General features: G+C 33.2%; 1 protein-coding gene across 1 annotated transcript in view; it reads left to right on the plus strand.

Annotated features, from left to right (window-relative positions):
• The first annotated feature begins 17373 nt into the window (after positions 1–17373).
• LOC128161716 (prion-like-(Q/N-rich) domain-bearing protein 25) overlaps positions 17374–22685 on the plus strand; it is an 86607-nt gene continuing 81295 nt past the window's right edge. The window contains exon 1 of the mRNA XM_052825079.1: positions 17374–17386. The gene's annotated coding sequence lies outside the window, so the exon portion shown is untranslated. The remainder of the gene's footprint in view (positions 17387–22685) is intronic.

The following is a 22685-nucleotide window of genomic DNA, read 5'->3' on the forward strand; positions in this document are numbered from 1 at the left end:
ATAAATTCTATAGATAAATAGTTAGATATATCTAAATGAGTTGCAATTTCAGTACATTTGTATTATATATTATAACATAAACAAAATTATATGATGACATTTATACATACATATATGAATATGAACTTATTTTACACTTACTTATTAAAAGCAGATGTCATGCAACAATTTAAAAATTGTTTTGGTTCAAGTTAGCCGACTTGTTTCCATACTTTTTAGTACAAAGCTACAAAAGACAAATGGACTGTTGTTATAATACACATACATTTACAGATAACTATGCCAATTATGCGACTCCATACATTTCTGTATTTAAATGCATTATTTCCTCGAAATGCTTTCCATATACTTAACTTTATATACGCATCTCAGTAATCATTTCACTTAGCTGCAATAGAAGACCTCTTCGTTGCTTTCCTTTGGATTTGCTCTAGTTTTTCGCTATTTCATTTTTTTTAATTTTTGAAAGGTCGACATATGTCTTATGGGCTTCTATACGTAATGATTCTTCTAAAATGAAAATAGGAGATGACAGCCGAGTAGTAGCTCTCTGGGGGAAACATCACTTTTTATCGTTATTAATTTTAACCCGAATTTCCCCGAAGAACACAGTTACAGCTCCGTGCTACATGTTGTAGCTTTCCTCTTCTGCCATTGGTAATTTTACGGTATGAATTTCAAATGTCAAATGCTTGACAAATACTACCTCTGCTTAATTCATCATGCAGTTCGATCTCTTAAGTCCGCGACGTTTAACTGTGACATACAATAATTTGTCGACAACAAATCTAAAGCCGATTCCGGCTCAAATCCGGATTCGTTATCAAATTATTTTTAAGAAGGCACATGGATTCTGTTGATAAAACATCTTTATTCATTTATGACTACAAATATTACAGTATAGTTTAAACCAATAAACAGGGACAATAGCAAGTTCTTTCTTTACATATCATATGTGTTAAATAGCGTATGTCAAACATATGATAAAAACCACATGAATAACGTATGTATAACGTGAAAAACGAGTGTATAACGTATGTGTTACATTTGGGAAAATTAACATATGTTACACCTGTGTGTATGGATTAATGCGTTTACACACACATGTTTTACATGTGTTGGAAAACACGCTTGGTTCACGTATGATGCACATGAATTAATCGTATGATGATCTCAACAATATTTGAAACGTATGTGGCACATTTTGCTGTGTATAAGGCCACTTTTTCTTTTAAAAGTGCAGAAGTGCAAAAGAGGATATTTGAAAAACTGTTACATCTGGGAAGTTTACCCTGAGTAACTTAAGTGAGCGAAAAGCTTAAACATTATTAAACAAGCATTTAAGCAAACTTTTACATTGTTCTTACCTTGCAAAGATCTGGATGTAAATATATCTAACTGTCAATCTCAAACCAACGTGTCTTTTCTTTAGCGATTTCGTTTGCTTTTGATGTGATGGTTTGATTTCGTCACATATCTTCAAGAAATCTTGAAGTTCTGATTTATACTGTTTGATGTAACGAGTTTCGCCAAATTTCTTTCCAGGGTCCGAAGATATTGCGTGATTTAAATATGTTAGAGCTAATCCAGTATGCTTGTTCCCTTGAAGGTTACGATAGCGTGCATCCGCTACCAAAAATAATTGTTTCCTTCGGTCATCCATACCCTCCCATACCCTCCCTTATTGGGTATATCTCTGCTAATAATTTGCTAGCTTCCTCCAAATCATCTCTGTCATAAATTTTACGTTGCGAAAACATTTTTCTCCAAAACCCTTGGACCTATACTTTTTGTGTCATTAGGGTTTGAAGCCCCAACTCGATGAATTTTAAAATTTCATCCTTGATAGCGGATGTCGGATTTCTTTCAATCTCACACCCCTTAATGTAAGATGCAAAATAATACATATTTGTTATGATTGAACTATCAGATATTCCCAATGATTCCATTAAGACAGCCGATAGATATTTATTAGAATCCTCTATTTCCCCTCTGACGGCACTCGCAATAGCAAGTCTAGATTGATAAGCAACATGAAATAAGTTTGTATTTGTTGTAGAAAGATTTACCGTTTTTAACAGTTTAAACCAAGGATGATCTAGCGAGGATTCTGAAAATGACATAAAAATCGTATCAATACCAGCACATAAAACATAAGCTAGTTTATTAGCATCCCTCATATTTCTTTTGTATTCTCCAAACCTTTGGAATGATTCCAAAAGAGCGTCTATTTTGGGGGACTCTAGTATTTTATTATATGCTATTGTTTTCAAAGCATAGAATATTTCATTACACGAATCATCAACTTCAGTTGTTCTAGGTCCAACAAGCTGTTTACAAAGTTTTCTTGACAACTGCAAAGTAACACAGTTATATCCTGATTTAAATAGGACACTCAAGAACTCCTGAGGAGTAATATAAGCAGAGACGTATTCAATAATCCGTTTCCAAATTCTCTTTTTTTTTGAGCTATAATCTCGCCATTGATGAAACATATCCTCTTCCAGAACAATTTCGCTTTGAAGTTCAACAGCAACTTTGATCGGGTCCACATTATCTCTTAAAATACTAAACATATCATAGTCCGGTGTTATTGTGCTGTGGGTGATTCCGCCATTTCGGGTCCCAGTCCTAAACTTTGTTTTGACAATATCTCTTCGAGACTTGGGAAAACCTTGTCAGCCAATGTCAGTTAGTATATATGGCACAAATATTGAACTCGAAATATTAAACTGCATTTCTGTATTGATTTCTCGTTTGTAATGCAATGCAACAATATAATCATTCATGGTTACCGAAGAGAGGCAATTCATTGTTAGTAATAAATAAAAACTCTGCAGGGCAGTAGTTTAATCGATGTTTGGAGCTAGTTGAATTGATATTTTTATCGATTCAATCATTGAAAAAAAGCGTTACCTTTTTGTTTAATATTCTATTTTAAGTTTTTAAGGTCTTCCGTTTCCAACGGAAGACCTTATTGTTTTCGTACTGTTTCTTATTAAGGTTTTCCGTTTCCAACGGGAAACCTTATTGTTATTGCTTTGTTTCTTTTTCCCTATTCTTATTAAGGTCTTCCGTTTCCAACGGAAGAACTTATTGTTTTCGTTCGGTTTCTTATTAAGGTCTTCCGTTTCCAACGGAAGACCTTATTGTTATTGCTTTGTTTCTTTTTCCCTATTCTTATTAAGGTCTTCCGTTTCCAACGGAAGACCTTATTGTTATTGCTTTGTTTCTTTTTCATTATTCTTATTAAGGTCTTTCGTTTCCAACAAAAGACATTATTGTTTTCGTTCGGTTTCTTTTTCCCTATTCTTTTTTTTTCTTACATATTTTGTACAGGCGATTTCTCAGAAACTACTCGGTCGATTAACATGAAACTTTCAGATCTGATAGATATTGCTCTGAACCTTATTGGAAATTTTTTTAATGATGACGTCACTTCTGGTTTTGAGATATTAACAAATCGAAGGTTCTCATAAACTAAAAAAGATACTGAGTTCAAAATTTCAGGAATGATAGTCGAAAGAATGTATAATTTTACAGCTCAAAAAGCGCCGAAGCTCGGTAGGGCTCCAAAACTGAGATAAAAAGCATTGTGATTTTGCATGGTTTTCTTAATTTATTTTTTTATCCGGAAATATTTTGTTAAAACATGTTGAACAAAAAAGATTTATGTTTGAAAGATCTTTGATTTGACATCAAGAAAAAGGAGCTGGTCCTACAAATTAAGGACCTAGAGTTCTTAAAAGTTATCGCTCCATAACTCAAAAGCGGTTAAGATTTCAATATGGCTGTCGCTGCGAAATATGTCCATTATGATCTTATTATTGTCGTAACAATAATATTTTGTTCGTGTATTGCGTAATGTGAGTGCAAAAAGCTAGACTTGTTACCATGTATTTGTGTTTTATTTGGCAAATAAACGGGGTGTTTGTGCGTATAACTGACATAAAGGATACCAGTTCACATACGGAAAGTGTATAAACATTTTATTTTTTTCTAGTGAAACACATTATGGATTAAGGAACTGCTTCTATGCAATGCATTTGAGTCGCATTTAAATCTAACTGGATTCCGAGCTATGTATGTGAACAATTACATGTACGTATCCGATCTCTTGCCCGCGGCCGAAGAAATAGGTCGCGGCTACATTAGCGAGCGGTCTGCCGTTATCTAATACACAAGATTTCGTCTCGCTGTAATGCACACATGGGTGTATTTTTGTAGCTGCAAACTCAAAAATTCCGATTTTGATATAAATAAAAAAAAGTATACCTTTACCTACTTCCATAGACAGTGTAACAGCTTACAATCGGAAAGTGTTAAAAAAGTTTAATTCTTTTCTAAGGAAATACGTTATGTGTAAAAGAACTGCTTCTATGCAATGCATTTGAGTCGCATTTAAAATCTAGCTGGATTCCGAGCTGCATGTATGTAAACAATTATACGAATCCGATTCCTTGCCCGCAGCCGAGGAAATAGGTCGCGGCTGGATTAGCGAGCGGTATCGTTACTCAATACAAAAATTTTGCGCCTTGCTGTAATGCACACATGGGTTTATTTATATAGCTGCAAACAAAAAGAATTCCGATTTTAACGATATTAAAAGAGTAAATGAAAAAAGATTATACCATTACCTACGAAGTAATGCTGTTTCGACCTCGTAATTAAAAGAAAAAACAGATAGTATGGATGTCAATGAAAAAAGGCGTTCATTGTGATCTTGTCTATGTCATGAAATAGTGTTATTGTTGGAAAATCAAACTGAAAACATTTCACACCCACCACGTTGCGTGTACATTTACATAACACGGGCTGGTAGACGCCGCGCAAGTGGACAACCGATTCGCTGTAGTCTAGGACACATGCTTCTCGTGTTTACATGTATACGTTATCACACATTGATTCGTTGTTAAATTATTTCAATTTTAAAATATATTGGTTAAAGATGCATCAAACCATTGATTTAAGTCATTGTGCGTAAAATAAAGAAAAAAAAACTGCCATCAATAAACATAATACAACGTTTTACAGTCGTACGAGTTGAAATGTAAATACATTCACCTGTGTCCATTTCTGACATTTTACTGGTGAGAATTTAATGCATTACACTACCCATTTCAACAAAAAAGGGCGATATTCACAACATGATTATTCCAATCGCACAACTTAAGTATATTTAATCTGTGATAATTAATTTGGCTAACAAAATATTAGAATTCCTTTATGAGAGAGAGAGAGAGAGAGAGAGAGAGAGAGAGAGAGAGAGAGAGAGAGAGAATTAAGCAGGGTGTAGTTAGTGAAAGTTGAAATATATCTAATGAAAAACGTTCAAAATAAGGCAGCTTAAGTGGTACAATGATTGTGAACATTTCGGCGTGGTTTTACAAAAGGAGTGTAAAACGACCACGAATTTTTACAGATTTGGCTACAAAGAGTTAAAAAGAGATTGATACAAAACAAAAGTGCAATTTTATCTTGTAGATCATAAAAAATAATTAATCCATGCTTGCCAAAAATAAAAAATGTTATCATAAGAATTTTTTAACATTTAGATCCGCCGGATATTTCCATTTCCCTTCTTTGTTTGGTGCCTATTTCAGCTGCATGTTCCGATATGTCGGCCATTACAGTATCAAATTATTTTCAATGCAAACCAAATGAATGATCTTACAAAGTTATAGACGTATTTACACAGAATTGCTCTCCTTTCGACGTTAGAAATATTCAAAGTAAATAAAAAAAATTGGCATACAAAACAACCCCTCAAAAATACAACATGGTAATGTTTGGAAAAGATAACCGTTTGGTTTCACCCTTCGAATGATTGCCAATGGGTTTATTCATCCTGCATGTGTAGCATCGATTATAAATATCAAAACAACAAATCAACAAATCAGTTCAGTCCTGCATTCCGCCGTGTTTCAAGATAAAGTCAAATCCTTATATCTCCTACATTTATACCTCAACCATTGCTTTCAAACTCTTCAATTACAAACAAAACCTACAAGACCTTAATAGCGAACATCTGAAAGTTAATCCTCCAATGTGTTCATGTTCTTCCTAACCCTACAACTGTAGTCCCATCGGTCATGTATTTACTGGTGATGTTAATGTATTTTAGTGAACAACGAAGACTTAAGACCAACCAAAAAATAGGGAGCCTAAATCCTTTACATGGCGTCAAAATTTCATACCTATCATAAACTCTGTTGAAGAATACGCTAAGCGATGAGCAAAATCTGAAAAAGAAGGCATTGATACCTTGTCATAGTGGGTTAAAAGCACCAGATGTATATTAAAATCTCGTATTAAATGACTAAGAGGTAAAATGAAAACCATGCATCCTTTTGTTTTCAAATAAGCAGAAGTGAGAAAAGAACTAGATAAATTGTACGATCAGTATGTTCTGGTCCTTGTGGATAAGGCAAGTAACAACAGTGTCTTTGTTTGTAATGCACCTTACATTAATTGCATTTTCAAAGAAGTAAGTTTTGATTCTACACATGGTAATCCTACTAACACCCATAGCAGCCTCTCCAAGCAGGAAATACTTCAAATTCATAAATGGGTTAAGGATATCTTTAATATCACCAATAAACACAATTAATTTGATTTAAACCCCTGTCACACCGGAGCTGCGTCCTCACGGCGATCCCACTGCGTCCTTAAATAATGTAAAACGCCAAGTTAAACGCAGTAGAGTCTCCTATAGCGCCATAACAACGCAACGACATCTTTGTTTGTTGCGATTGGATTGCCTAGAACGTTTTAGAACGCCATGCGACGGCGCGCGCGTTGAACATTCACAAAATACGCGCTGTGGCTCTGCGTTCTGATCTATATTACAAATTTATACTAACCTACCAAAAAGTAAAGAACGTCTTTTGGACGAAGTCAGCGGGCAGAGCACGACGTGGACGTGCGGTAAAATTTTCTAGCATGTCATGAGCGCTCGTCGGATACTCAGCGAGAGCGCAGTCAATCGCTAAGCAGAACTCTATGGGAACGCAGTTATTCGCCATGGGAGCTCCGGAAGAACGCCTCGGTCGTCATCTGGACTCCGTGACATCTCAATTTAAAAAATTTTCAAATAAAATTGTACATATTATCTAAATTTTCCTTGCGACCTTACGGCGATTCCATGAAACGCCGTGAAGCCGTGGGAACACAACTTGGTGTGAGAGGGCCTTAAACGTATTTGTACTGGATTTCAAAGCTTCACAAAAGTTCCTACAAACAGAGATATATAGCAGGTTCCAGTAAATGTTCTACCAAACCTCTCTCTTTATTCCTTACTAAAATTCTTACAGTAGTGAAGGAGAAACTGCAAAGGTACTGAACAACAATATACTCCAGAAGTGGTGTGAATAAGATGTGGATACTCTTAAGAATTATTTGAAACTTTGAGATCTCAAAATCTTACCAAAATCAACAGCATTAAAACGTATGAGTTTTTGACGCTTTATACAATCATTCCTCATGACAAATCAAAATCTAGGCTTTTTGATATCATCAACAGGTGTTTCTTCTATAAAAATGGAAGTCATCAAAATGCTTACCTTATCATTGGAAATCTAAAATAAATTATTCTTAAAAACCATTCTGATTGCACACACACGTATTCTAAAGTTGATATTAAAAATGTTTAAGTTTCTGATAAACAAAATCTATGTAGTTTTTGGAAATCGAGTCTTCCAACAATCTGTTGGAATTCCCATTGGTACCAATCGTGCCCTATTGTTAGGAGACCTATTTTTGTATTCTTATCAAGCATAATTCATTAAAAAACTTGTATGTGAAAAAAATTAATCACTTGCTGTGGCCTTCAACTCAACATTCAGGTATATCGACGACGTATTATCAATTCACAATTGTTATTTCTATTCTTACGCCGACTCGATATATCCAAGTGAACTTGAAACAAGTATTCCTTTTAAAGGAATGATCGGCAATAATGATCAATTGATAGCTAGAAGCAATCAACATGATCAGTTTGATGTAAAAAAATTAAAAAAGTACTGTATTTTTACTAAATATAGAATATATTGAATCTGTACACCATAATTTCATCATTATAAACTGTCAACAAATTTAATTTTGAAATAAATTGGGGGAAAACGTTGGTCAACTCCTTGTCTAGTTTTATATTTTTAACGTAATTATTAAATGTTGATGTTTCTTCTTCTCCTTTAGAATACTGAGTAGGGCTCTTCAAAGAGCATTAACAAGTATACAAAGAAAGAGTTGTATTAAAATAATTTAATGCTACTGAAAAACATTGAATGCCATCATAACTTGCTATTGAGGTCGCATTATAACGTAACATTGTTTATAAATCAAGCCGTCTTCCTAGCTACTATTATGCAACATCAGTAGATCGAGGTCAGTTCATGGAGCATCTTCTTATGATTAAGGTCAGTTCATCGAGGTCAACTGCATTACTGAATGAATCTTTCGATCGAAATTCTTACGCATGAGACAAAATGTGCATTTTTGAATTAACAGGTTGAACTGTATTTTATGTATGTTTGCATCTCTTAAGGTAAATGAATTGACATAAAACTGAGTAAAATGTTATATAAATACTAAACCAAACTTCAAGTTTTTATAAGAACTACTTATGCAAGCGGAATGTGTGCGCACGTGGAAGCATTTGCCGGATGCCTCGTATGGACACAACAGTGATCGGCCGAAGCCGATCACAATAAAAAATACCACAGAGTGTGCGTCATCTGTTTCATATTTGGATATTGTACTGGAAATTGACATTGATGGTAACCTAACAACAAAACTTTTTTTGTTTCAATTTTTCTACAGTCAACTTTCCTTACTTATGTAGCAATATACCTTCATCGCCTGCATATGGTGTTTTTGTCTCTAAGTTAATTCAATACACAATGGCATGCTCCTCGTATGAACAGTGTCTAAGGCGCGGCAAGCTACTTACAAACTATTAACAATCCCGTTTGAAGTCATCTTTTCGTAAGTTCTATTGTCGATAAAACGACCTTGTCAGCAAATACAATCTTCCACTTGGTCGCATGTTGACTGACGTTTTTCATACTAATTGTTAGACCATAATTAATCACCTTATTGTCAACGGACTTTTTTCGATTACGACAAAGAGCACATGGCGGGTGTGAACGGTCAGCAAAGGATGCTCACTCCTCTGAGGCATCTAATCCCGCCTCTGAAGTTTTCCCGAGGTCCGTAATTGCTTTACTCTCGACAATTGATTGAATACCGAATTGTCCTAGGATTTCCCCCGTTTTTCCCGATCATAATATTTTTCACAATAATTTTTCCCGATAATGACAATTTTACCGATATAACATTGGGCGCACAGCGAGTGTGATCGGTCAACACAGGATGCTTACTCCTCCCAGGCACCTGATCCTATCTCTATCTTTTTGGAGGTCCGTGTCGCTCTCCTTTCAATTTGTATTTCGTTTAATGGATTTTTGAGATGGTTGACGGCTTGTTATTGTAATTTTTTTTTATTTCATCACTTTGCTAAATTAAATATACAACTTCAAAGCTTTATGCGCACCAATTGATCTACCAACAGAATAAAGTCGATTTTAATGTTTCTTCCCTCTTTTTTAATAGACACATTTCAAATAGGCTCCGTACGATTTTCCGGATTTAGATTACCTATAGGCATCTAAAAATCCTTACCTATATGTGTATGCTAATTTTGGTGAGGTTAAGCGTACATTTAAATAAGAGGTTTATCCTTCAGTGCTTATATACTACGAAGAAAGCAATTTGTTGATATTTTTTGCATACAAAAAGGCTCTGTTTCATATAATCAATAGCCCTTTTGCTATTGCTAGCTCCCTTGGACGTGTACCGCATGTACCGTACTATCAGTTGCTTATTATTCTATTATAATTAACGCTTGCTTAAAATAATGAATAGCAATTTTTGAATCATGCACTTCGTTTTCTCTTACTTGGATCGTTGGTATCCGGAAGACCCGGGAATCAATATTTTTAAAAGATTTAGTCTCATTGATGTAACGGAACGTCTTGTACCTACAAACTGAGTAACGTACATCATCGCATAATGAAAATTTGTTTGCAAACTCCGTTGCAGATATAAGACTATAACCATCGAATCAAAGTACTGAAGTATAAATGGAGTTCCATGATTTTAAATCATTTTAAAATCAACGACATGCAATTTTCCATACAGTTTGTTATATAGTTACATGTACCACCGCAGTGTTATCGGTGCGCAGTGTGACAGACTATTAGAGTTTGACTGTGTTTACCTTTGGTAATACGTGTACCCAAGAGTTGCAATGCATTGAACTAAATTTACTGGACTGTGTAGATCTGGTGTATGTTCATTAAAAACAGGATACTTGTTGATTGACAACAGCTGTGATCCAGGTAGTGAAAACGTTTCTTACTACATGTACACATTGAATTTATTCGTTAGTACATTGGCAATCTTTTATACATACGTTTACGTGAATATGCACCTCATTGCAAAGAATTTGGAGCTTTGATCATGTACCACAGTACATTCACTCCTTCCAAAAAATATCAAGTTGGTAAGGCAACTACTTCTCCATCGATATCCAGCCAAGTGGATTCTGCTATTTTAACAAATTAATTAATGCATGGCCACCTGCGAAGGCCAGTCGCTAATGTATAAGAACAAATGGTTTGTTCCCGCTTCCCAGACCAACCCTAGCTTTTACCCCCGACTCAATTTTTTAAAGGATTTTTTAAGCAAATCGTTTATGTCCGTTTTTATCCAATTTGGATAAAAATACTTAAAATTTGGGTCTCAAAAAACGCTTTAAGCAGTTACTTTTTTCAAATCCGTGTAACTCAAACGCCTTGATTTAAAATGCCTGTATTTTCCATGTGTTGATATCAATGATGCCCTCATCGCTGAAAGAGGCAAACTCTGATTTATAATACGGGTTTTTCATATTTAGACCAATTTAATAGTTAGGGAAGACAAACAGTATTTCTCATTTTATACCATTCGACAGTGTCAGTATCTAAATGGCAAGTATGGATACTGCTCAAAACACACTGCAATGGAGGAAAATTATTTTTTGTTATTCCACTGCTTTCTGCACCAGAAAAGTAACCTCCGATTGGCAATGTACTGGGACCAAGTCTGCAGCTTTATGTATGTAGAAGTGTACATGTCAATCGAGATACTTGTTGATTGACAACAACTGCTCCCAGGGTAAAGAAAGTGTATAGCATATTTGCTTTTAAATTAGAGTTGTCAAAAAAGTGAATGGAGGCGAAAACGTATCAATTAAGGCTTCTTTCTCTTTCCGGTACCAGAAAAGGTTTTTAAAAATGTTAAAACTTCCAGTAAGGACTCCTGAAAAGAAATTATGAGAAGACATATGAGCATGAAAGAAGGTGTCATTTTAGTAGAGATGCTGTTAAGCAATTTCCAAGAAGCGCATTAGGCATACACTTTGACTAAAACTCAATGATATGATTTAACTCAACAGAGAATTGCATTCGGAATGAATACTTATTTTCTTCATTATGTTTCCTGCTTAAAAAAAAAATTCAGCATTTGGCTATCAAATGATCACTATGAGAAGTATATTGTTTCTATGTGCCTACAATGTATATGTAAACGTTTTTGTCAACAAAAAAGGGCTGGACTTTCACTACACAATGATTAATACTAAATGTAAGTTTTATGTAGTCTTATTATTCTATTCGAGTCCTTGATTTAGTTGTTTTGAATTAATAAAATGATTGGGTGACTATGGTCTTATAGAAAAAATCTTTGTAGAAAAACTGAATAAGTAAACTTAATATTTGTAGCGATCAATTTAGTTGTGTTAATGTATTTAAAAAAAATGCACTATTACTAACAAATCAACATTTGATCATTGGAAGTAGATACATGCTTCAATATTGTATTTCCTTGTTGTCAAATACATAAAAAAAAATCCCGGAAGTTGATGAAAAGTATTGAAGATCTTATCACGTTTTATAATTGTGCTATGGTAGTCATGATTGAGTCCATCATATTATGTAAGTAGTTTCCTCTCTTATTATCTCTCTCTCTCTCTCTCTCTCTCTCTCTCTCTCTCTCTCTGAAATCACATTGAATGATATATAATTATTTTCTAACCTCACATTTAATTATATATGGAGTATAATGTTTATATTTTCAACCAGTGCTTGTATATTTACTACACTGTTTCAGATAAAGTATTTGATAAAACTATATAGCATATTTTTTTCCTAAAACATCTAGATTATATGTAAACTGGACATGTATATACATGTTCTTATCGAAAAGTAATATGTTTTGAGGGGGAAATTATTTTGTACATAATTATTTCCGTTTTGTTTATCTTCAATGTGATAATCGTTTGTTAGTTTTATTTACCCTGTAGTCATTGAACTTTAAATACATAGAAAAATTACTTTTCTAAAGCTTCCAAAGTGATTTAAAATCATGGTTCATGAAAGATTGACAAACAAATCTCTTAGCATACAATATTACGACAATATATCAGTTAAGTTGTTATGTTTGACTTTCTATAATATCAGACAAATATGTAAAGGAAACACTAGGATACAAACACAACTATTGATTAATGATTATCTCATTGATAATACATTGCATTCACAACCGCATTGGCCTTTACAGTCATCTTGTTTTGAAACGCATTCATGTACATGTAATATATATAAAAATGCAATACATCCGTTGCCTAGTTATATCGTTTTAATTTCATTTTAACATCGTTGTAGCTGTTTCGTTTCGATTGTAATATGCCGTAAGACAATTATTGTTAAGAAAAACATTTTTGGTGATTTTATTAGCCGATTTTTGAATTCTCCAACGATCTATACATTATAATTTTTTGAAAAACTGTAAAAGGTTTAATTATTTTTTGCATGCGGTAATCCAGCTATATAGGGCTATTACATGTAATCTCATTATTCTCCGAAACAAGGAAGAAATATGTCAGAAAATCATTAAGACAAGTGTTGCTAATTTCAAACAAATACAAAATAACTCTCATGGATGACAGGCTGAATTCTGAACTTTTTTTTAATTATCAGTTTTATATATTTAAACTTAATCGCATTGATGAACATATTTACAATTAACCTACCCTGCTGTATAGGTGCAATGTGCATGATGGTAAAACTTTACAACGTATGGCACAATGAGAACTTCCATCAGTGTAAGGGCTATATTCCACCGAATGGACATTTTTATCTTCAAGGAACACTTTTCATTTAAGTTGACGTTTAATGTTCATTTTGACTAAAGATAATTATAAATATCTTTCTCTAAAAAATCGGGAATTTTAATAAAATATGTGGACCAGTTTGACAGAGTGCGGATATCGGGTATATGGTCTCCATCTGAAATAATAACACCGCGTGCTCTTTCGATAAGTTCCTTTTTGCTACCTGATATAATCTGATTATTCTCTCTCAAAACTTCTCTTAGTTTTGCAATCGTCCAGTCATTTAATAGCGTTAATTCCGCGGAGGCATCCATAACAACATACGTTGTAGTCAGCAGAAGTTACGCTAACAAAGAAGAGTTCCGATTTTGCAAGGGATATAACTCACCATCTTGAAATGGGGAATAATGATCAATGAACTTGATGAGGCAACGGGGCACGTATCCGCACAGTAATTTGATATGTAATAGTCGGTTCTTGATATTTCATTTTTGTAGATAAAGACATCACTTATTTAAGTTATATTCAACTATTTACAGATGATTTTTTTCTTAATTACTGGTATACATAAAAACTATTATCATTAATACAATATAAGTGATGGTATTTTAATTTTTTTTCTATAGCATTGAATGATTTATACTTTGACGTCTTGGTATCAATCACTGCCGACAGGTGAGCAGACAAATTGAATAACGCGAGTTTGTCTGCTTAACTGGCGGCAGAAATACGAGGGTTGTCCCAAAATAGCGTAGACAAGTGGCGTTATTGAGTTAATCGAAGACAAAGGAAGATGAAATTTTTGCCACAAAGGGTACAAGAAATTTGCACTCAAATGATGTTTTAAAATCGAATATTGTTTGAGATTAAATTAGTGAAATGAAAGCATGTTAGATCAGAAATTCGACATGCGGCGCAATGTCAAAAACAAAAAGCAAAAATCAACATAATGAATTGAAAATTGGGCGGAAAAGTACTTTTCGAATGAAAAAAATTCAAATAAAACATACACTGATATTTGATAATAATTCTATTATTTACTGAGAAAATGTTTTGGCTGTAACAAAACTTTTAAATATTTTATAGCGCGTTTTGTGAGAAGTTGAAAAGTTAACTAGTAATAAAATGACGTTGTCAGCGTTTAAGGCGGCGCAGCATTAACTGATACAATTTTGTAAAGACCATGAAATAAATCCTAAGCGGCTTTGGAAGTAAATGAAATTAACAAAATCGATGAAAAATGCGTTTTATGAATAAGTAGTTAAACAACTTTCAAAATATTTGAACAAGTATGATGACAATGTGTGGAAAAAAGAAACCCCGAACGATATCAATGGACGTCAAAATCTTGAACGACACATTTCGGTAAGACGGACGTTAGACAATAAGTAATACAGGACAAGTTTCGAGCCGACAGATCGTTTGTACTTAAAAAATATTTAGAAAAAAATAAAAACTAGAAATATATATTGAATGTACATGCTGGGTAAATGTTTAAAGATATTATTTTTTCTAAGACATTTTCGGAAATAAAACGTAAATGTTATCGTAAACGATGTGGAAGGTTTAGGAGCAACATAAAACTGGAAATTTTCGACGTCGCACATTGCGCCGCCTGACAAAACTTGTTGTTACTAATTATTCATTTTCTCGAGAAATAAATAACGTACAGATTTGAACTTTTCAGCATTGTTTGCCAAAGGGTCATTGAAGAAAACATAAAAGTCTAATGAAATTGCAGTGAACAGATTATAAATTATGTGTCTTGTCTACATTATTTTGGGACAACCCTCGTAGACACAACGACGTCAAAAATAAATCATCCAATGCTTATATTTACATTCCCTTACTAATAAAATCAATGATTTATTTAAATAAATCGATACAAATTTCAGATCACGGAGGGAGTAAACTAATAACAGCAAGAACAGCTATTTTATTAAAACCTGTTTAAATTGGTTATCACATACACTGTTATGTTGAGATCGATTGGTATGAAAATATAATCCATGAAAAATTACTCTTTAAATTATGCTTTTAACAATAAAATCAAACTTTTTGTCGAATAAATTGTAAAATATGGTGCTTTGACAACATATATTAAATATTTTATTCACCGATAACATACAAAACAAAGTTTGGGAACTACTTGTGTAAATTATATGTAAATTCATATGCAGTAAATAGTTGTTGCATTTAGGGGCATTTAAAGATCGTACAATTTAATGAAAAAACACAGTAGAATGTAAATATAATGAACTGTTTACATTGTACCGAAAGTAAACCGAAAGTTAAACGGAAGTTTTATTTAAAGTAGATCCAGTGTTCTGTGACGTCACACTTTTTTGTAAAACTTTGAATTCTTTAAAAATTGTACAAGATAGTTTTATTTATTTTATGTGAATATAATCACATGGATGTAATTAGAATTATTGGTAGGTTCAAGATATTTTCGCACTTAATTTTATACTAAATTTCCAAATTTTTATATATTTTATCTATGCAAAGGGGAAATAACTCTTTTTCTGACTTTTCTTTCAGTTGTATGTCTATATGCTATAGTTTTTCTTATTCCAACGATTAATTTTGAAATATTTTTGTAATTTTAGTTTTCTGATAAAGTTGACATTAAAATTAAACAAGAAAAACAAATTTCTGCCTTCAAGATTTAACTTTTAACAGAAAAAAATACAATTTTCTAATGCTAAAATATGCTTTAGTTTATGTTTATCTGGCATCTCAAAAAGTGTGATGACATGTATATTTTTTCTAACAATTGATGACATTTAAGTCTATTAAGTCGAAATCAGTTCGGTTTTTCAACTTTCCTCAGAGAATTTTACGAGTATGGAGCTACCTTAACTGTATGGATTTTTTTTTTTACTTCAATAATTTAATACTTTACTTTTTTACTTTAATACATTTTTCAGATTGTCGACAATAATAAGACTTATTAAACTGTCTACAACTTGTCTTTTTATATTTCCTGATCATGAAAAAGGTTTAAATGTTAATAAGTAAAATTAATTTATTTTGTAGTCTTAATTTCATGTTTAACGACACAACTCGCATACAGAAATAAAGATTTACATATTAGATTTAGCAATTAGGTAGACATGTATCCCACCAATATTGAACACCAATGCAAATCTTCTGAAAAACGTGGCATTATTCAAAATAGAGTTATTTGATGTATCCTGGAAAAAGGCAGTGAAAAAAAAAACAATTACCGAGTCAAATACATTATGTAACCGATTTCAAGATATCTCAATACATATATTAGATGAAATTCCTCAGAAAAAAATGTTTTATTTTAACACACACAAAAATCATAAATAATAGAAGTGTTATTCACAGGATTATATAATTTATTTTAAAACCACGTGTAGCTTAGTTTTGTTGTAATTTGCTTTAAAGAAACGAATTGTCAGAAAGGTGAATAGAGACGAAGACGTATCACTGAAGATATCTTGTTGGCACCATAAAAATGTTTTCAACTTTTCAGTAAGAACTCGTGAAAAGAAATTATGAGAAAATATATGCGCATGGAAGAATGTGCCATTCTTGTAAAGCAGTGTAAGCAAAAAGAAAAAAAGTATAAGCAGTTTTTAAAAGGCACATCAGCCCGACATATCGTCTAAAACTCAATGATATGATTCAACTAAACAAATCATTGCATTCAGAATAAACAAAAATATCTTATTTATTATGTATCCTGCTTTGAAAAATGCAGCAGTTGGCTTATCAAATGATCACAATCAGAAGATTGTTGTAATGTGCCTACAATGTTAACTTGTTTGTCAACAAAAAGAGCTGGGCTGTAAAAACACTATGATTAATCTAAAGTGTAAGTTTTATGGAGTCTTTTTCTTTTATTTGAGTCCTCATTTTTGATGTTCTGAAATTAAAAAAAATGTTAGGTGACTATGGTCAGAATAACTTTGTAGGTAAAATATATGTAGCGATCGATTTATTTGTTTTATGTTTTCTAAACATTGTACATGTTTTAACAAATCAATATTTTGATCAATAAAAATATATATCAACATCAACATTGTATTTCCTTGTTGTCAAATACATAAATAAAAACCCGGAAATTGACGAAAAGGGTTGAAGATCTTAAAACGTTTTATAATTGTGCTATGGCGGCCATGTATCAGTCCATCCTTTTATGTAAGTAGTATTCTCTCTTAGTATTTTCTAATAATATGTAAACTGGACAGGTATATACAAGTTGTAACATTTTTCGAGGGGGAACTTATTTTGTACATATTTTCCGTTTTGTTTATCTACAACGTGATCTTCGTGTGTTTATTATCATTCACCCCGTGTTCATTGAACTTTAGACATGTAGAAAAATATCTTCTCTAAAGCTTTAAAAGTGATATAAAATCATGGTTCATGAAAGATCGACGAGCAAATCTCTTAGCATACAATATCACCAAAATATATTTGTTAACTCGTTATATTGTAAACGTAATGTTTTAAATTCTATAATATAAGACAGAGATGAACAAGAATCACTAGGATACTAACACGACCATTGATTATCTCATTAATTATAATTGCATTCACAAACACATTGCCCACTGGTTGTGAAACACATTCTGGTACATGTAATATATATAAAAATGAAATACATCCGATGCATAGGTATAAGGTTTTATTTTCATTTTAATACGTTGTAACTGTTTCGTTCGATTTGTAATATGCCGTAAGTCAATTCTTGTTCAGAAAAACATTTTGGAGATTTTATTAGCCAATTTCTAAATTTTCCAATGATCTACATTGTATGTGCCAAAACTGAAAAGGATTTAATTTCCTCTTACATGCGGTAATCACGCGAGATAGGGTTAATACATCTCATTTTTCTCTAAAAAGAAGGAAGAAATATGTGTAACATATCATTAAAACAAGTGTTGCTAAATTTAAACAATAATAAAGTAACTCTCATGGACGACAGGTTAAATTCTAAATAGTTTTTTTTATCATCAATTATATATATTAAATACAATTCATCGCATTGATTAACAAATTCCGACGTAGCAAGCAAACAATTTAAATTTAATTACTATTAAGGTTAAATCAAAGTTAGTTAAAATTGAATGAAATTAAACTTATTTAAGTTGCGTTATACTTTTCATAACATTTTTTATTTGTAATGTTTGTAATGTAATCTTCTCATTTAAACTAAATCACCCCTACTTTTAACACTCTTAAAAAAGACATATTCTACCTTATCATCATAAAAAGATTTTACACCAGCGGCCATTTTACCAGTTAAACTTTTAAATTCAGAAAATATGAATATACTAGTATATAGTATCTTTCATGATTTACGATGGTATATGTTTTTATCCAACGAGTTGTGTGTTTTCTATCCCCGAATCTTGTTATTATCGATCTTTTCTGTTCTTTTAAGACATTCATTCAGTAACGAAGTATTATTTACCCTGTGTAAATAGTATTTAATTATGATATAATTAAACATATGGAGAAATCACGTACACTTTATTCATGAGCTAAATGCCACGTGACACTGTTCTCATTAATATTCATGTCTTCAAATTGTCTCCCCTAGGAATGAAAATTACATACCTTTTGTGTATGAAATGTGTGTGATTACGCGCGTTAATTACGTCAAAACTTTAATTTTTTAGAATGAGAACATGTGTTGGGGAAATGCATAAATTATCTGTGTATGTTTTTGTCACCACAATCAGTGATTCACGCTTCAAATTCACTTTGAATGCCTCTCTATCCAACCATTATAGATAATCTAAAAATAGGACTATACTGGCTTAAATAAGTTAATAAATAAATAAACAGCGAAAAATATCAGCTTGAAACAGAATAGAATTATAATATGAAAACTCTCATTCAATTTATAACGAAAGTTCTTAAATAGAAATATGCAATATGCCTAATGATTCAATATAAAGCCTAAATGCATATAGTTGCAAGTCCGACAGCGTACTGAAAAGTCTGAAAAATGCTAAATTGAAAGTGAAAAGGAACAGACAAAACTTTTAAAATTTGAGTCAAGATTTCTGACACAACTAGTTTGCAATGTAAACTTTGTAAATATATGAGGAACTACTTTACCTATGTATGGCAAATATTTTAAAAATAATTCCAAAATCCCTTCATGACGCCTTTCATCACTAAAACACACTTTATTCCTACAACGCCCCGCTTCGATTTTTCAGATTCAAAAGGAACCGCCATCTCAATGTCAAATGTAAACAAAACAGGCACATTCCGATCCCGGATGTAGTAAATGAGAGAACCAAATGAGGAGAAAATATTATTATTATATTATTTTTTAAAATTTGTGATTTTTCTCATTCCTTTCTATATATTCTATTGTATTAAAATCGCCATTGTGATAACAATATGGCCGCTATGCAAATTAGTAAAATGTACACAATTTCTCCATATGAAGAGCTTTTATTCTGATTTCTTTAAACAAGGTACAAGTAGACTAGTGTCACACGATATTCAATTTAAACTAGAGTAAAGCCTGGAGGCTCAATGAGGAAAAAACAGCCCGATACCCTCAAATACGTCTTTATACTCAGAATGAAATAGAAAAGATTTATTGTCAGCTGCCCGATTAATTTCACAGCTTTATGTAGAAGAGCACTTGTCTGAACTTCATAAGAATTGACATCATAGTTAACTTTGACGTCACGATCTGCATTCCTTTCGATCGTTCTTAGGGAATACAGATCGTGACGTAATAAGTGATATTCATTGTGCATAATAAAACCGCTTTATTTCTTTACATAGACACTGTTGTAAATACTAGTGATACTAAATTCAATATCACCGATATGGAGTATAAAAAATCAAGAGTTTTAAAGCTTCATAATACATAAATAACTATTCATATACCAATGGGTTTGAGACTCCCCATGCTACGTGTAATCTAATGAATGGTGATATGTATATACATATAAAAACGGCTTGGCGCAAGTAATTTATTTCAGACTACGTATGGGTTTGGAATATACAATAAAAAATCAACCTCCCTTACTCGATTTCCGTGCGTGTATCGGATTTTTTGCTCACCCAGGTAATCATACAGATGTTTCGATGGCTGCTTCAGACTACTTAAAGAAACAATTCCCTTCAATAACCTTACGGGTAATATTTACACCAGGTTTCAAGTTTGAATTAAATGGTAACTCTCCCCGGGCCTAGGTCTAAATATCTGAATGCCTTGTCTGTGCTTTCGCAGGGATTATGCGCAAATGTGTCTATGCTATCTATATAAAAATCATTATCACTTTTGACCCCTACCCCCTGATCTGGTTGTATGGATACATCACTAACATTTAATATAGATCGGTACGTGGCCGCAAAATGATTCAACTGATTACAAGTGTCACATTTTTTAAGGAGACAAAGTCTGTGGTTCATCATGTGACCTGCCACTGTTCCCGCATTTCTCATTCGCATCCTTTGCGTATCTTTATTGAAATCGCTTTTTGTGCTGTCCCGTAAATCTTTGTCGGGTGGATCCGGAATCGCCTTGGTGGGGTTTTGGCAACTGGGTCGGTATGACGCTCCGGAAGCAGATCGTCTGTTAGCGTGAATGGCGTGTACCTCAGGCAAGTTGTTTTCCAGGTACTTAATTGCACTTGGGGGTATTCAAAGTTCTGGCTAATCTCAATAGCTTTGTCAAGCCACGTAGTTCTCTGTCTACGTTGATGAGCCTTTCCCTTATCTTGGGGCATGCCGCGCCAAACACTATATGCGGTTCCGAGTCATCTAGTCTGCATTGGTGTAGGATCAATATTTGCGCAAAAGGTTGGTGACAAAGTGGTCGTGTTGCCCTGAACTTTGTTATTAAACTTATATCGGGCGAATACGAGGTTTAACGTTGGTTTTACGTGATTTTTAAAGTGTTCATAAAGACAGTTTAATTTCTTACTGTCATCAGCATACATATCCAATGAATTTAATACGTCCCTTCTTTTGTCTCCGACCCACGGAGGTAAATTTAACCATCTTTACTTTACTATTCACTGTTGAGGGGGCCACCAAAATCAACTGAGCGTTCTGCTAGAGTTTCCTCCAGGCCTCCGGGAGGTTTGTGGATTGCAAGACCATCACAGATGGCTGTATTCCTTCCACCCCACTTCTGACTCACTGTAATTTTTTGGGGCGTTGGAAAATATATGATAAGAACGCTGAGTTCCTCTTACACATGTGTCTGTATTGAAACACTCGAAAGTACTGTCTTACAAAACACAGGGTTCACATAAGACATAGCATAACCAATGTGACGTAACAGGGGTTTTCTCAAAATACAAAATCAATATTGGGTGCGTTCACAATTCTTCCATTGGTTGATATTGGTCGAAAAATCTGCCATTGGCAAAACATTGGTACCAAAGTATGTCAATGGTAATTTTTATTGGTAACCAATTCTGCAGGCCAACCACATTCGCGGTAGATTTACCAACGCGGGATTTTAGTTAATTAGTGTCACCGATAAAAATGGCGACGAACGTGCCTAGTAGCGTGTGCGACATTTCTTCGCAAATTATTCCACTCCAAATGAAAATTAGAGAGAAAATTGCAAAATTTCTAATCAGAGGAAAGGACGTGAAATTTCTATCTGATCGTAAGTATATTAAAAGATGTAATTCCGTACATTTCATTGCTGCAAATCTGTCATCTCTGTTATACCATGTATGGGCCTACTGTAACGTTATAACATACATTTCTAATCGAAAGTGAAGTTTATTGAAGATATTTAAAATGTTAACTCTGAAATTGTGGAAATGTTGGAAGAAACGCAACTGTGTTATGATTTTATAGAGGATATTAGCTGAAAGGGGTTAGGTAAAATGGCTTTTAAAAGTCTTTAGAAACTCTAAATTTTGACTTACTTGTTGTTTGCACATGTTAGTCGAGTTATAGGCCTGCATGTTATATGGTGAAAGGACTTTCCATGAGTTTATTACTCAACGGTTTATTTAAATAATTACAGATCTAAAAGTGGTGACTGAAGATCTAACTTCAATGCTACCTGGTGACTTACCTGAAGATCCAGTTTATATCTGTTTTGTTAATGGAAAAGTACATATTCCAGAAGTTGTTTTGCGCAATTTGAATTCAAAGGACCAGACAGACCCGAGGATAGAACATGAAGAAATTCCTGAAACAATGGAAGAAAATGACACGGAGGATACCACGCCAGACAATTTTGATTTGGAAAATAGTAGCGAAACTGAAAAATCCAGATATGAATGGAGATTTTCTGACACGAAAGAACTGCTAACAGTTTTAAAAGCTCGAAAGGAAAAGAAGGAACATTTTACAAAGAACATGTGGAACGGAGTTGCAAAGGAATTAAAAGAAGAACTGAAAACCAAAAAAATTCCTAGTCCTGAACAATGTAGAGAGAAGTTTACACTCACTACCATTTTAAACTATGAGTTGTATAATTATATAATAA

Source organism: Crassostrea angulata, chromosome 8 (genome assembly GCF_025612915.1).
Source record: "Crassostrea angulata isolate pt1a10 chromosome 8, ASM2561291v2, whole genome shotgun sequence".
In the NCBI taxonomy this organism is placed as follows: Eukaryota; Metazoa; Mollusca; class Bivalvia; order Ostreida; family Ostreidae; genus Magallana; species Magallana angulata.